The following is a 14,251-nucleotide window of genomic DNA, read 5'->3' as shown; positions in this document are numbered from 1 at the left end:
CTTCCTCTCTGTCTCTCTCTGCCTCCCTCCCTCCCTCTCCCTCCTCCCTTCCTTTCTGCCCATTCATTAATCTGCTCTGAGCACCTGCACGCACCCATGCATACGCGCACACATACACACAAGTTTTTCTATCTTGCTCTCGTGGGGATCGAGAGGAGGAGGAACCAGCCTGAACGGAATGGGACAAATGAACACGGCTGCCTTAAGATGAATGCTGCATCTCAGGCACCCCACCATAGCTGACACACCATGGACATTCTTATTCGGCTGGCTCTCCACCGGCGCTCCTCTCCTGCCCTTGGTCTGCAGTTGTGTGTGTGTGTGTGTGAGAGAGAGAGAGAGGGGGAGGGGGGGCACTTGTGCTTCCCTTCTCTCTCTCTCTCTCTCTCTCTCTCTCTCTCTCTCTCTCTCTCTCTCTCTCTCTCTCTCTCCAACCATGATCCCCTTTCCCCAGCCAGCCAGTCACCATTGCCAATCTTCTCAGGTGGGCAGCCGGCCTCATGCTCTTCTCCTCCTCATTATCATCATCAGCACTCAATCAGCTGCTATCGGCTTGGGTGGCTCTGCTCCATCTGAGTTGAAGAAAGCGAAGCGAATTATTAGAAATGATTCTCAGGTAAGTAATTAAAACTGCGCAGAATTAAGGCTATAATAAGTACTAATTAGCAATTGTTTAAAAGTTGCAATTAAAATAAAAGGGAGTTAGATTTATAAAGAGTAACATCTTGGTGTAGTGGTTAAGGCATCAGGCTAGAAACCAAAACACTTTTTGTTCTAGTCCTACCTTAGGCACAAAGCAAACTGGGTGACCTTGGTCCAGTCAGTTTCTCTCAGCCTTGGGAAGAAGGCAAAGGCAAAGCACTTCCAAAAAGAAACCTTCAAAAAAAAAAAACTACAAAGACTACTGCAGATGGGTTTCCAAGAGTCAACACTGACTTGAAGATCACACCAACAAAATTAGATTTTACAAAGGGAGTGAGGAAGACATTTACATCACTGAGCTGTTTTTCAGGCAAAAGCTCCCAAGTGCCAGAGAACAGTGGTCCTCTTTGAGTTTTCAATAAAAATTAAATCTTATACTAATCTGGCCAGCGTGCTTTCATTTGAAGGAAAATATCAAAATGTTTGGAGCAGGCAACAGTCCATATGGGACAATGAAGAAAATGTGAAGTGTCTTCAAGACTACAATCCCAATTTGGGGGGAAAAAATTCTTACAATGCTCTCAGAAATAGTAGAGGACATATATTGCAACCAGAGTTTTGTTAAGACTTAATAGCAGATAGGGGATAGTGATATATTTTTAAGTATTGCTCACATTCAATGCTGTTTTTATTAATGCATACCAAGGGGCTACTTTGTTATCTCCAATTGCACTTAGATCAACTTGTATGGAAATATATGTTACCCTTTTTTAAGGTCTGGAGAGTTATTGAATTGTTCTCATGAGTCAAAACCTCTGGTGAGTGTCCACACATGCAGAAATGTCCTCTTGGTATTATAAACCAGTAAGGATATTTCATAGCAGTAAATGTCATTTGTTCAATCAGATGGGTTGTTGGAAACTAGAAGAAGCTTGAATTTGACCCAGTATTTAAAAATTGTAAGAGTGATAGATGTTCTGATAGATTGAATGCCTGTCTTTGCTCAAAAGAAAGTCTGTGGGAATATCTTTTTGAACTGTCAAGATGGATCTTAAGAAATTGTTTTGAAATTTTCAAATTAAGTGCTGGAGAAATAAGAAATGGGGGCAAGCTTCATTTTAATAAAATATAATGCTGATAGAATTAAGTAACCACCATAGAGTACTTCCATTTAAACAATTATTGACTTGAAGAACTACCTTATTTTGGGGGTGTGGTGATGAGTCAGCCAATTGCCTGAAGATATAAATAAGGGACTGAATTATTAATAGATGGTTACTTGTTCAAAAAGTGAGTGCCCATGATCCACTTATGTCTGGGAAGATTCTGACCCAATACCATAATTTTTGTTCTTTATTTTAAGACATGATAATTTGTTAATGTTGAATATACTTGCTGGGGATGAATAGGGAAGTTTATTTTTCTTACTAATTCTTTTCCCCCTTTTTTGGGAGAAGGATCAGCATTTTTAAATGTATGTTTTTTCTTTTTTTACTGTTTTTTTCCTATTATTTTCTTGTTTTATCTAAACTAATTTTTATCTAAACTAATTTTTAATAAAATTATTCAAAAAATGTTTATTTTTTAAGGTTAGTGATCAGAGAATTTTACTGAATTTTCTATTTGTCAAGGTCAGTACCAGATGTACCACAGATATTTATTTCCACTGCCCAACATGGTTTTCATCAACAAAAGCTTTCATCATAACAATTTTAATAAGATAGAGAAAAAGTAGACTAGATTGTCAGTATAAATCCTACCTGTGCCTCCATGCAGCATTCTCTGGCACAATTTGGCTAATTCTCACATTTCTCCTAGTTCAGAGAATACTCTCTACTGAGACATGTATGTAGGCTTCTTATATAGTGGGGCTCCTCAACCTTGGCCACTTTAAGACTTGTGGACTTCAACTCTCAGAATTCCTCAGCCAGCAAAGCCTTAAAGCAGTGAACAAACAGTGATGGAACGGCCCCCACTGCCTTGGCCCTGGCCCAGAGACCCTCCTTCTGCCAGAGACCCTCAGATCTGTCCCACTCCTGCCCAGGCCCCCATAGGCACCCTTGATGTGAACAATATAGAGCTGGCCATGCCCACCCAGTAGGCCATACGCACTCTAGCCACGCCCACCCAGTAGGCCACACCCAGCCTGGCCACACCCACCCGGCCCCCTGAGGGCAACCGCAATGCTGATGCGGCCCTCAATGAAATTGAGTTTGACACCCCTGCCTTAAAGTCTTAAAGTGGCCAAGGTTGAGGACCCCTGTTATAGAGACTTGCCCTTTTGACTATTGGAAGAAAGCAAATGTGTTGTAAAATGTGTAAAAAGTGTAAAACATGTGCTGGATTTCTAAAATGACTGATAGTCTCCAGCTTGACAAATTCTCATCCTTACAGACATTCCTACCCCTCCTAATAGGCAAAAATTAACCCCAGCTTACAAAGCTGTTTCTTAGCATCTTTAAAGCCAGTCTTGAGCTATTCAGAAAGAAAGAATTTTGACATTAAGAAACTTAGGATTCTGACTTATAGGATTTGTTCCATTAAATTTGCTGCATTCCATTTTTTTAAAACAAACAAACAAAGAAAGAAAGAAAGAAACCACAATCTGGCCCATCAATCTATTTAACTGCTTTATTTGCAGAGGACCATTTGTTGTAGACGTGTGCCATTTCTGCCTCTCCTTTCATATCCTTGCAGGTACTTCTTGGTTTTGGGGAGGAAGACCAAGATTGTGGCCAGAGGACAAATGTTTCTCTGTATCCAGAGCAATCTCTAGGAGAATAGAGGGATGTTGTCCTCCTCCCCTCTCTCACTTTTCAGTCGCATCCCTTTAGCTGATGAGTAACTGGCACTCATCGACAAGGAGTTGCTGCAGGGCATTTCTCTTTTTCCCCTGGCTAACATTTCAGTTTGGAGATGCTGAGCTGTGCTATCTTTCCCTTTTGTACTGATTGTACTCTGAGAGCTGGGGAGAAGGGTTAGAGAAAGGGAGCGCTGCTTTAAATAAACCATATTCCATTTTTGCAACAACAGCTCGCCACCTTCCAATATAGCCTTTGGCTTGGCCTAGAGCCAGGGAGTTGAAAGGAATTCTTGCATCCTTGTACAGCACACAGTTGAAGAAAGCAATCTGCTTGGCTTGCTGCAGCCACCAGTGTGCAGTATATCAGCTTCAGATTCATTTTGCATTTCTAAACAGAGCATGTAAACCGTAAAGCTATAAGATGCTCACTTCTCCAGTTATTAAACCATCGTTTCTCATTAATGGCTTCAGCCTCTGTGAAATCGTAAATCTTACAGATTAAATAATTCCCATTGCCTGATTGGAGAGGTCATTTAACTGCAAGGCTGAGGTGATTTTAGTTGTTGGGAAAGTTGTGATGCTACCCAATGACATTTATTGTGCAGTCTGAGCAACTTATTTGGGTTACTTTTGCAATAGGCCCATCATTTGTGAAATAAAAAGTAACCTGGTCCCATGGAGAAATATTTCCTGAATAGCCTGGTCTACTTCTGATGCTAATTTTACCATGTGAATTAACCATGAGATCAAACCAAAACCAATACAGAGCTATATTTATTTAATCAAATAATGTATACTGAAAATGAAAGATATATATTTTTATTTTCCCTCAAATTGAAATGCCAGTTTTGGCGCTCTAATCATATATGTTCAGCAACAACTCAACATATAGACGTAGTTTGTTTTTCACACTATTGTTTTATGAACAAGATAATCTCAGGAATAAATAATATGCAATTATTTGTGACAATCACATTTTCTGCATTTCTGAACAAAATCATTTTTTTTAAAAAAGAAACTGACATTGTTGAAGCTATAACAGAGATTTACAGGGGGGAAAAATTGTAACAGTCCTCAAGACCAATATTTTAAATGATGGGGAAACAGGGCAAACATTGTTGGTTTGTTATTATTCTATACAATGGAGATTTTCAAGAAGAAGCTGGATAGCCATCTGTCTGGAATGGTATACGTAGAGTCTCCTGCCTGAGCAGAGTTTGGACTAGAAGACCTCCAAAGTCCCTTCTAACATTATTATTCTATGTTCTATTTTCCCTAAGCCAGTGCTAGAGCCATACCACTAGGCATATATCTGGAATCCCTGAGTTAGGAGCCAAAACTCTTTGTTTGTTTGTTTGTCAAACGTCTACCTTGTCTATCTCACTAAAGATTACTCTAAGTGGCTTACAGACATTGAATAAAATTCAGTATAAAACATTAAATAAAGATCTTAAATTTAAAAATTTGATTAAAATAAAACTGACGCAAAATAGAGAGGAAGGAAGCAAAGTGCGCCCAGGGCTATGCTCCATTAGCCACTTCCAATGTGCAATATCCCCATTGGGGCCCAAGGCTAATTGGCATAGCCACGTCTTTAATGCGTTTTGGAAGGCTAAAAGAGTGGAAGCAGATCTGACCTCTGCTCATCCCGCTTGGTTAGGCAGGGAAGGTATGCTGCGGACCCCTCAACAACTGGTAGTGTCCAGGAAGAGATCCTTCTCTGTTGTTACCCTTAGAGGGGAGACAGGCCCCACTCTCCTGGTCTTTCAGAAAGGTGTGAAAACTTGGCTCTCCGGCCGTATTTGGGGCATGCAGAGGAGCACACAGTCAGAGTCCACCCAGAGTCCCTCTAGGAAGGAGATGGGCAGTTTTAAAATTAGATAAAAAAATAAATTAGAAAAGGCATTATTTCCATATAGCTATAGTAGGGAGCTGGAGGAATCATAAAGGAAACAGTAGTTGTGGGTAGTAGGACAGAAGTGATGGGAACACTAATTAAAGTAATGAGTTAATGAGAGGAAGAAAAAAAAACATTTGCCCAGGTGAAAAGGAATGAAGAGGGTAGGTGAGATGAAGAGATAAAGGAGGAAGGCAAGCTGCAAATTCTAAAAGGACAACTTAAGAGTCAGTGATACAGTTGGATAAGGGAAAAATACCTTGCTTTCCATTATTTAGTATTAGATTATTATTTCACGATTGCCACCTATTATATAAAAAAAATCAGGCTTCATGCTTTGTTTTACAGACTGATTCACAACTAATATATAGTATATTGATCCAGCACAAGTCTTTTCTCTGTGCTGAATAACATATTCTGCTAAGGAAGAAAAAATTTGCCTTTTAATACCAAGAACTGGTCTATCATATACCATACTACGAGACACTATTTCAGTCTGAATAGTCTTTAGTGCAGCACTCCTGAGATTTATAGACTGTGACATGTTTCCCATATTTTGAACAAATATTTATATGGAGTCAGTTGAAGAATACAGATTTTTTAAAGGAGGGAAAGAGCTTAGTCCTTTTGGGAAATACAAAGTAAAACTTAAGCTGTGTGGAAAATGAGGTGGCTGCAGGTGGCTGTTTGCCTTGTGTGCACTGAGAAAAGCTGATTAGCCTTGGGAGGAATTTAATGCAATTGCAAATTTGGTAGCTGTTAAATAGCGGGTTTTTTTGGTGCAGGAATGAAGATGCGGACCGGAGTACAGGGTAACTCATCATTTATTTCATGCAAAGACTGTACTGGGGAAATTGCTGCAACTAGCCGCAATATATAGTCTAGCCCCTAGGCGGCAGCCAATAGGTTTGAATCAACCATTGCCACCTGGAGATAGCCAATTGCAGCACAGGAGACTTGTAGTCTGGGTTGCTGGAGAGCCGTTAGCTGCTCCAGCAACCCACGTGGTCTTCCCTCAAAAAGCCCAGTACATAACAGTAGCCACAGATGTCTTAGCTTTGTAAGAATTTATCAGTTCAAGAAGTAATCCTGCTGCTGTAGCTATGCAATAAACAAAAATTATATACCAAGATAGAAACCATTTGCTTATATTGTAGGAACAAGACTATCTGCTCCAGTTATCATTACTGCATCAAACTTATCACTTCTTAAAAGATTGAAAAGAGAATATGAAAATCACACCTAACTGTGCCTGGATATATAACCGTGCATTCCACACACAAACACGCACATACACATTGTTCACACTTTTTGAGAATAAATGAAAACTCTAGCCAATTTCTGGGCTTCAAGCCCAAGAGGAAAAAAAAATGCAAGTTCATAATGTCTCTTTGGTGTGAGAACTAGATAAAGATTTTTTTATAAAATCTGGTGTTCAGAGTTCACAGTACATTATTACAGCAAGTTCTGTGACAATTAAGATCTGCCAGAAAAGTTCCATGATAGTAACTACTCTTTTAAAGAGCTTATTTATTCAGTAAATCCCTGAAATATGCACTGGCCAAGGAACATTGAAAATTAACATCAGAAAAAGACCCACTGGTCCTTTAAGTCTGTCTTTTAATGTTTGCTTACTTGTTTTCATTTTTTCTTTGATTTATTTATTATTTTTAATTATTAATTTTTGTTCATTGCATAGTCAGCCAGATGTTCAGACTGGATTTATCCACCTATAAGAGTCCTTTCCAAGGACCTGAGATAGGCAAATGTTGATGATGGTTTTATATATATTGTCACAGAATAAACTATTCTGAGTAACGCTGCCATTTGCAATTGACTGATGGTGAATATTGTCAGTGCTGATGTTGTTCAAGAGGTGCTCCAGTTGTTTTGGGATTGCACCTACTACTATTACTATCTTTGTTTTCTTTGCCACAGTTGTTCTGTTTATATTTGCAGGGCTTTGTATTTTGACATATTTTATTTTATTTTTATCATTATTATTTTTGCCAGATGGTAGACATGTATTTATCCCAAGCATGTGTAATCTCATTTACTGATGACTGACCCACTACTTCCACTGGAAGTTAGTTTGAAGCTTCCACTATTTTTGTGAAGTAATACTTTCTAACATTACTTTTAAACTTCCCTCCTGTCAGTTTGAGATTGTGCCTCTGTGTTCTTGATTTTTGCTTAGTATTGAAAATACTGCCTTCTAGAACCTTATTCACAATGTATCAAATCAGTAATGGAATGTTGTAAATTTTAAAGGTCTACACCAGTGTTTCTCAACTTCAGCAAAATTAAGCTTGAGAATGCTAGAGAATTCAGGGAGATCCTCAACATGAGAATTCTCACCTTCAATAACAAGACCACAACAGAGAAAGAGCAAGGCAAAATGCATGACTTGCACAATATAATACGTCCACTGATGTCGGTGCATGGCCAAAGTCTACCCTCAATGTTATACATTCCTAGGCTTAGAGAAACCATCAATTTCTGCTGTATGAAGGGAAAAATCAGGATAGGCAATTTGCCACCCCTACCTAATTAACTCCTCAATTTACATAGCAATGATGGATCTATCACAAGCAAGATCAGGAAGAACATCGAACAATATAACAGCCTCTTCCAAATGACCTCCTTTGTGCTAACAAAGAATGGTTGGAATCCTGATTATTCAAAAGTAAATTCATCATTACACTGGATATTTAATACCAAACCCTCAGGCAGCAAGCCAAATTTATTCAAATTTCTTCATGAATTCTCAAGACAGCATAAAACTGAGAAGGAGTATACTCTACAATGATTGAACTAAACATGAGTTTGTTGAATAATTGGAAAAAAAATACTTTGACAACAAATGATTGACCAGATTTAATTGTAAGAATATTCAACTTGAAAAGAAAGCTGTTTATAATGAACTTCACTGGAACACATGGTATTTTTGGTAGATGTATTGCTTACATGCTAAGTGTGAAATATTAAAAACAGAGTCCGCCTCATTTGCACTGTCTGCTGTGGCTTGCAATCATTGTAAGGATTCAAGCCAAGGCCACAAGATTATGATATGCAAACCAAAATACCAGACCCAAATAACTGAAAACCATTTGAAGAAGGACCATCTTCGATGAAGATCCAGAGCTGAATAAATTGGCATTGAAGCCCATGACCCATGGTTCGTACTGCACCAGAATTTCAGCATACTGGAAAAATGATACATAAAATAAGAAGTACCCAAAGCCATTCAATGATCATTCAAGGTATGGTGATGATTCATATCCTATCTACAGCAGACAGTCTTCAGAAATTGGAAGATTTGAAGGGAATTATGCAGGATAACAGGTTGAAATACAACTTCTCAATGGTAGTATTCTACAATGCACAACTATTGAAGGTGTTCAGTTGTTTTTTCAATGTAGATGTCAACGCTGCTAACATCGGATGTTCTAGCTTTGACAACATATGGAAATGCAGCCATTTTCTCTATTGCTGTTAGAATTAGTAGATGTTGGGAGTGGGAATGTGGACGAGAGTCCAGCTAGTCATAACAGTAATAACTTAGCCATGGGAACCCAAGGACATTGGGCCCAGAGCTGATAGTGTTTTGGTGGGCTGGAGAGCTGGGGAGAAAGCCTGTGCTTCAAGCTAATTGGGGAATGTGATTTATGACTAATATTTGGAGGAGGGAATTGTATTTTGTTACTTTGTATCCAGGGGAAGGGAATTTAGTTTTTGGTTTCAAATATGTAGTGCCGATACTTTGTTTCTCAAATAAACAATTCTTTAAGGTAAACAATGCCTTGAAGTTCTTTTGAAGAGTTTTATCTGTTGGAACCATGACATTAGAAATATGCTAATCTGTCAAAACTATCAAATATGCAATCAAGCATAGCATGAAGAAGAGTGATCAGGCAATTTTTGCATTGAGCAGTGAAGATGAAATCACACAGTACTTGACAGGCAGATATATTGGGCCCTCTGAAACTGTTTCATCAATACTTGGATTTCAAATTCATGAGAGGGAACCAGCCATTGTTTACCTTGAAGTGCACCTTCCACAACAGAATGAAGTATTCTTTCAAGATAATGCTGCTATGCAACTGAATAATGATAAGGCAAGAACCACTTTAACAGAATTAATGGACCTTTACAAACATGACCCATTTGTAAAAAACACTGTATTATATGTATATTTTAAGATACTACACTTGGACTAATAAGAGGTGGGAAAGGAGGATTGGGAAAAGAGTGGAAGGTTTCTTTGGAATTTTTGTAACTAATGTTCTGAGTTAAGTATATATCATTATCTAAAAAGTGGTGATCTCTAGTACTTGAAACTGCTTGTTCATCACATAAAGAAGTCAGTATCTTTTAAATTATTAAGACACATAATGGACATATCGTTCCATTATTGAAGAATGTCTGCAGAGAGAGAGGATTATTGCAAACTGAAGATCATTGGCAACAAACTATGAAAGATACAGAAAGAAGAATCCCCAGAGCACTGAGAGATTTGTTTGTCATCTTGCTAACAAACACTGAAATCAACAAACCACAGGAATTGTGAAAGCAGTTCAAGAATGAAATGTCTGAAGATTTCCTTCAGTTCAAGAGAAGAACTATCAATGATCCTATTATCATGATCAATAGGAGATAACATAAACAGCTTCTTCTGTATTTCCAAGAACAACTTGAGAAATTTGGAAAAGCACTTGAGGAATATAATCTGTCAAAACTAACAAATGGTGCAATTAATCAAAACAGTGGCAATCAGAATTTTTTGCATGAACTGCAATATAACAGAGACAAACAGCAGGAATTTATATTACACAATGAGCCACTATTGAAAAATGAGCAAAGAACAATGTATGACTATGTTTAAGTGCCTAAAAATCAATCTTTCTTCAATACTTTCACTGATCCACCAGGAGGAATAGAAAAGACTTTGGTACCAACAAAGTTAGGGAAGGTAGTGATGTTGCTATTGCTGTATTGCTGGTATTGCAGCAACATCAATGCCTTGTGGTAAGGACAGCACAATCAAGATTCAAGATATTTCTCAAAGTGACTGAAAATATACTTTGTAACATCAAAAAAAACCTCCAATACTCCAAATTTGCTTTGACATGGAAGGCTTATTGACTTGGATATGAACCTCATGATGGTCATTCTGTTTTTCTATTTAGATAAGGAAATATCTTCGAAAGAATGACCCAATAGGTAACAGGTTGTCTAGTTTAAAGAAAAAAAGGTAACTGGAATTATGTTAACTTCAGCCTAGATTTTAAGAGCAAATAATTGGTCACTAAAAGGATGCCTTAGTTCTTAGGAAAGGTAGATCAGGGCTTTTCAACCAGTGGTACGGGTACCACCTGTGGTACATTGGCACCTGGCAGGTGGTACGCTACCATCCTAGAAAAGTGGTAGCAGGGGAGGGGAATGAGCTGAACCGATGGCAGCATTGCACAAGCCTGAGAGAGAGATGGCTGGAGCTGCAGGGCTGTCAGGGCTCAGCAGAAGTGCCAAGATCAGCACTTCTTCAGAGCTGTCAGGACTCTGTGGAAGTTCCAGGATCAACACCAGGCTCCAGCTGGAGCTTGGTGCTGATCCTGGCGCTTCTGAGCCCAGAAGTGTGCCGATCAGCTGGAATGTTGCAGCATCTCCAGGGTCTTGTGATTTACATTCAGATGCTTGGCAACTGATTCATATTTATGATGGTCACAGTGTCCCAGGGTCATGTGAAGTGACCAAAATTTGCTGCAAACACCCAGCAGACGGGGGGGGGGGATAAAAACCAAACACCCCCACCCCACCCCCGCTACCAATCCTCAACAGAAATGCTTGCAACAATGAAAACCTCGGACAGGAGGAAGAGAGCCGCCAGGCAGGTAGGCAGGTGTCTTGCTCGGCTATGGCTTGGGGGGCACTTTTTTCAGTGCCATTGTAACTTCGAAGAGTCACTAAGTGAACTGTTGTAAGTCGAGGACTACCTGTACTTCATCACTTTTTTCCTTTTTTTTGGTCATCAAGTTTTTGACACCTTGCTAGGCGACTGGTGGTACTCAGATGTTGCCATATCCTAAAAGTGGTACAATGGGTGAAAAGGTTGAAAAGCCCTGAGTTAGATGACAGCTCAGACATTATATTTCAGGCTTGAAGATACTTGTTTAACCTCAAATTAGGAAATCTAATCTCAAATCCCTTCTTTTTTTTCCTTCAAAGAGTTATGTTTATCATTTGTAGAATCAGAAGAACTGAAAAGGGTGTGACAGGGAATGTTAATAGGGTACAAGAACTATCATGCAAAGAATAATAACATAAAACATCTAATTAAATTCCAAAGTGAATGCTAACAGAAAGAGAGGGGTTTGGGAAGTGTGAATCAAAGGAACAGTCTGAGAGTAGGTTATAAATTTAGCCCAAGCAAATCCTTTTATTCTCAGAGAAGCTGGTTCAGGAATACATAGAATCAGCAGTTTACTAAGTCTTTGTAAAATATAAGATACTAAAATTGTGTTGCTCTGAGGGAATGCTCTAATTAAATAAACCTAAATTATAATCTTGTTCATAACCCATTCTAAGTTACTCAATATGAGATTTTTCTATTTCTTGTTGAAATCTGAAAGTAGTAAATGTGTTGTTCATATCTCCGCCGTGTTTTTGTTCTGTACCAGCCTGCTACCGGCCCTGCAGAAAAGGCAGGGACAACCCCTTTTACAAGAAGGCAAGAGGCTGGAATTACGCCTGCCAAATTTATAGCTACAAAAACAAACAAGACACGAACCAAGAAACAGGAGCTTTAAGAAACAGGAACTATCCAAGTGGTTGCCTTCAGCAAACCAGCCCTCCCACACATTCCCCTTATATAGAGTTCAGGGCGTGGCTTCTCTCTGCCTCCTTCCGAGGAGCCCCATTGCCTTCCTCTGTTTACTCCTAATTGACTGCCTCCTGCGTCGGGCATCCTTGAACAGGGCCAGCTGTGGGTCATCTTCATCCACGCTGTCAGGCTCACACAGCTGGGTCTCCGTGGTGACCAAGTGGGAGGGGCCTGGCTGAGGGCTCTCATCAGCAAGATCTTCAACCCCCTCAGCAAGGTCTTCAACACCCCCCTCCTCCTCTGAGTCGTCCGACCCAACTGCCGAACCCACAGGCTGACCCTGAATCACAAGTTTTGCTTTGTACATTATGAGATAATAGATAGATCATCATCATCATCATTGTCTATCCACTGCAGGATGAAGGCCTCTTTTACATATTTTCAACCAATACATTCCTGTGCTTTATTTTGCCAATTGTGCCCACAGTACTTGCTGATATCATCAGTCCATCTTGTTTTAGGTCTCTTTCATAGATGCTTTTTATAAAGTGGGATCCGTATTATGACTGCCTTGGTCCACCTACCATCAGTTTTTCTTGGTATTTGACCAGCCCATTTCAATTCTTTTACTCTCTTGATGATACCATATACTTTTGTCTGACCTCTAATCCATGTGCAGGTCTTTGTATATTTTCTTGTAATGCTGAGCATGTATCTTTCCATGGCTCCTTGTGCCACTCCTAGCTTTGTATCGATTGTGAGGTTAGCGTTCATGTTTCACTGTCACATGTTAGAGCCAGTGAAATATTCTTTCTTTGGTGAATTTATTAAATATAACCTGGCACTTTTTAGATTTATTTTTAAGCCAAATGGTTCTCCTGCTTTGTGCAGCTATTGTAGGTGCTTTTGTAGCTCTTCTGTGTCTTGTGAGAAGAGAACATCATCTGTAAATCTTAAGTAATTGAAATAGGCACCATTGGTTTTTATTCCATCTATTGCCCAGTCTAATTTGTGAAATACTTCAAGGAAGGCTGAGAAAAGGATAGGTGATATTGTACCACCTTGTTGTACACCTTGTTCTATGTTGATTTGCACTTTAAGATCATGAGATAAAAGAAAGAAAGAAAGAAAAGAAAGAAAAAGAAAGGAAGGAAGGAAGGAAGGAAAGAAAGAAAGAAAGAAAGAAAGAAAGAAAGAAAGAAAGAAAGAAAGAAAGAAAGAAAGAAAGAAAGAAAGATCCAGATTTGGAATGGGAGATTAGATGATAGATAGATAGATAGATAGATAGATAGATAGATAGATAGATAGATAGATAGATAATGTGTGTGTATGTGTATGTATGTAGGGGTTAAGCTTTGATTTTGAGAAAAGGAAAAAAAAGGATATCCACAGAGAATGTACATGAAAGCAGGATGCAAATAAATTAACCCCCAAAATATCTATTTTCTAAGGAGAAATTTTGACCAATTGTGAAGCTAGTTTTGAAATTACTATACTTTGTAATTGATATGTTTGCATCCATGTTTATAGGACTGTTATCCTAGAATTGCTATTGTTTATGTTACCCACAACATTCAGTTTCAGCACTATTATTTATTTGCAATAATTAAAATACATTTAATGCTGACAGCCCATTGTTTTCCTTAGTAGAACAACTCATTACCAGCTACTTCTGCTGCTTCTGTATTGTTCCATATCATATAAGGCATTGATTCTTCTTTCACCAATCAATACAACTTTTCATTAAATTTTCCTTTCTTTGAATCATAAGCTATAACTAATCCACAAAAATTCAGCAAGCCAAATAAAACATCTCATTAGGATCATACTGTAGTTAGATTGCTGTTGGAGGTGTCTGGCACTTCCTAGAATATCTTTATAAACTTTGTTAATAGAGTCAAAAACAAATGATTACAAGGTCTTTTAATTTTCAGGACATTAGTATTGGTAGATGTGATAGTTCTCCATGAGGTTAGAAGCTATATAAAAGTGCCTAAAGACACTCTTACATTGCAGAATGGATGCAACAGAAAACCAAATATCTTAAACCATAGGAAGTAACTGGATATATCTATTACTGTGTAGTGGG

The sequence above is a fragment of the Vipera berus genome, assembly GCF_964194415.1.
Source record: "Vipera berus genome assembly, chromosome: 2".
NCBI lineage: Eukaryota > Metazoa > Chordata > Lepidosauria > Squamata > Viperidae > Vipera > Vipera berus.
Note: the sequence above shows the minus strand (reverse complement) of the source record.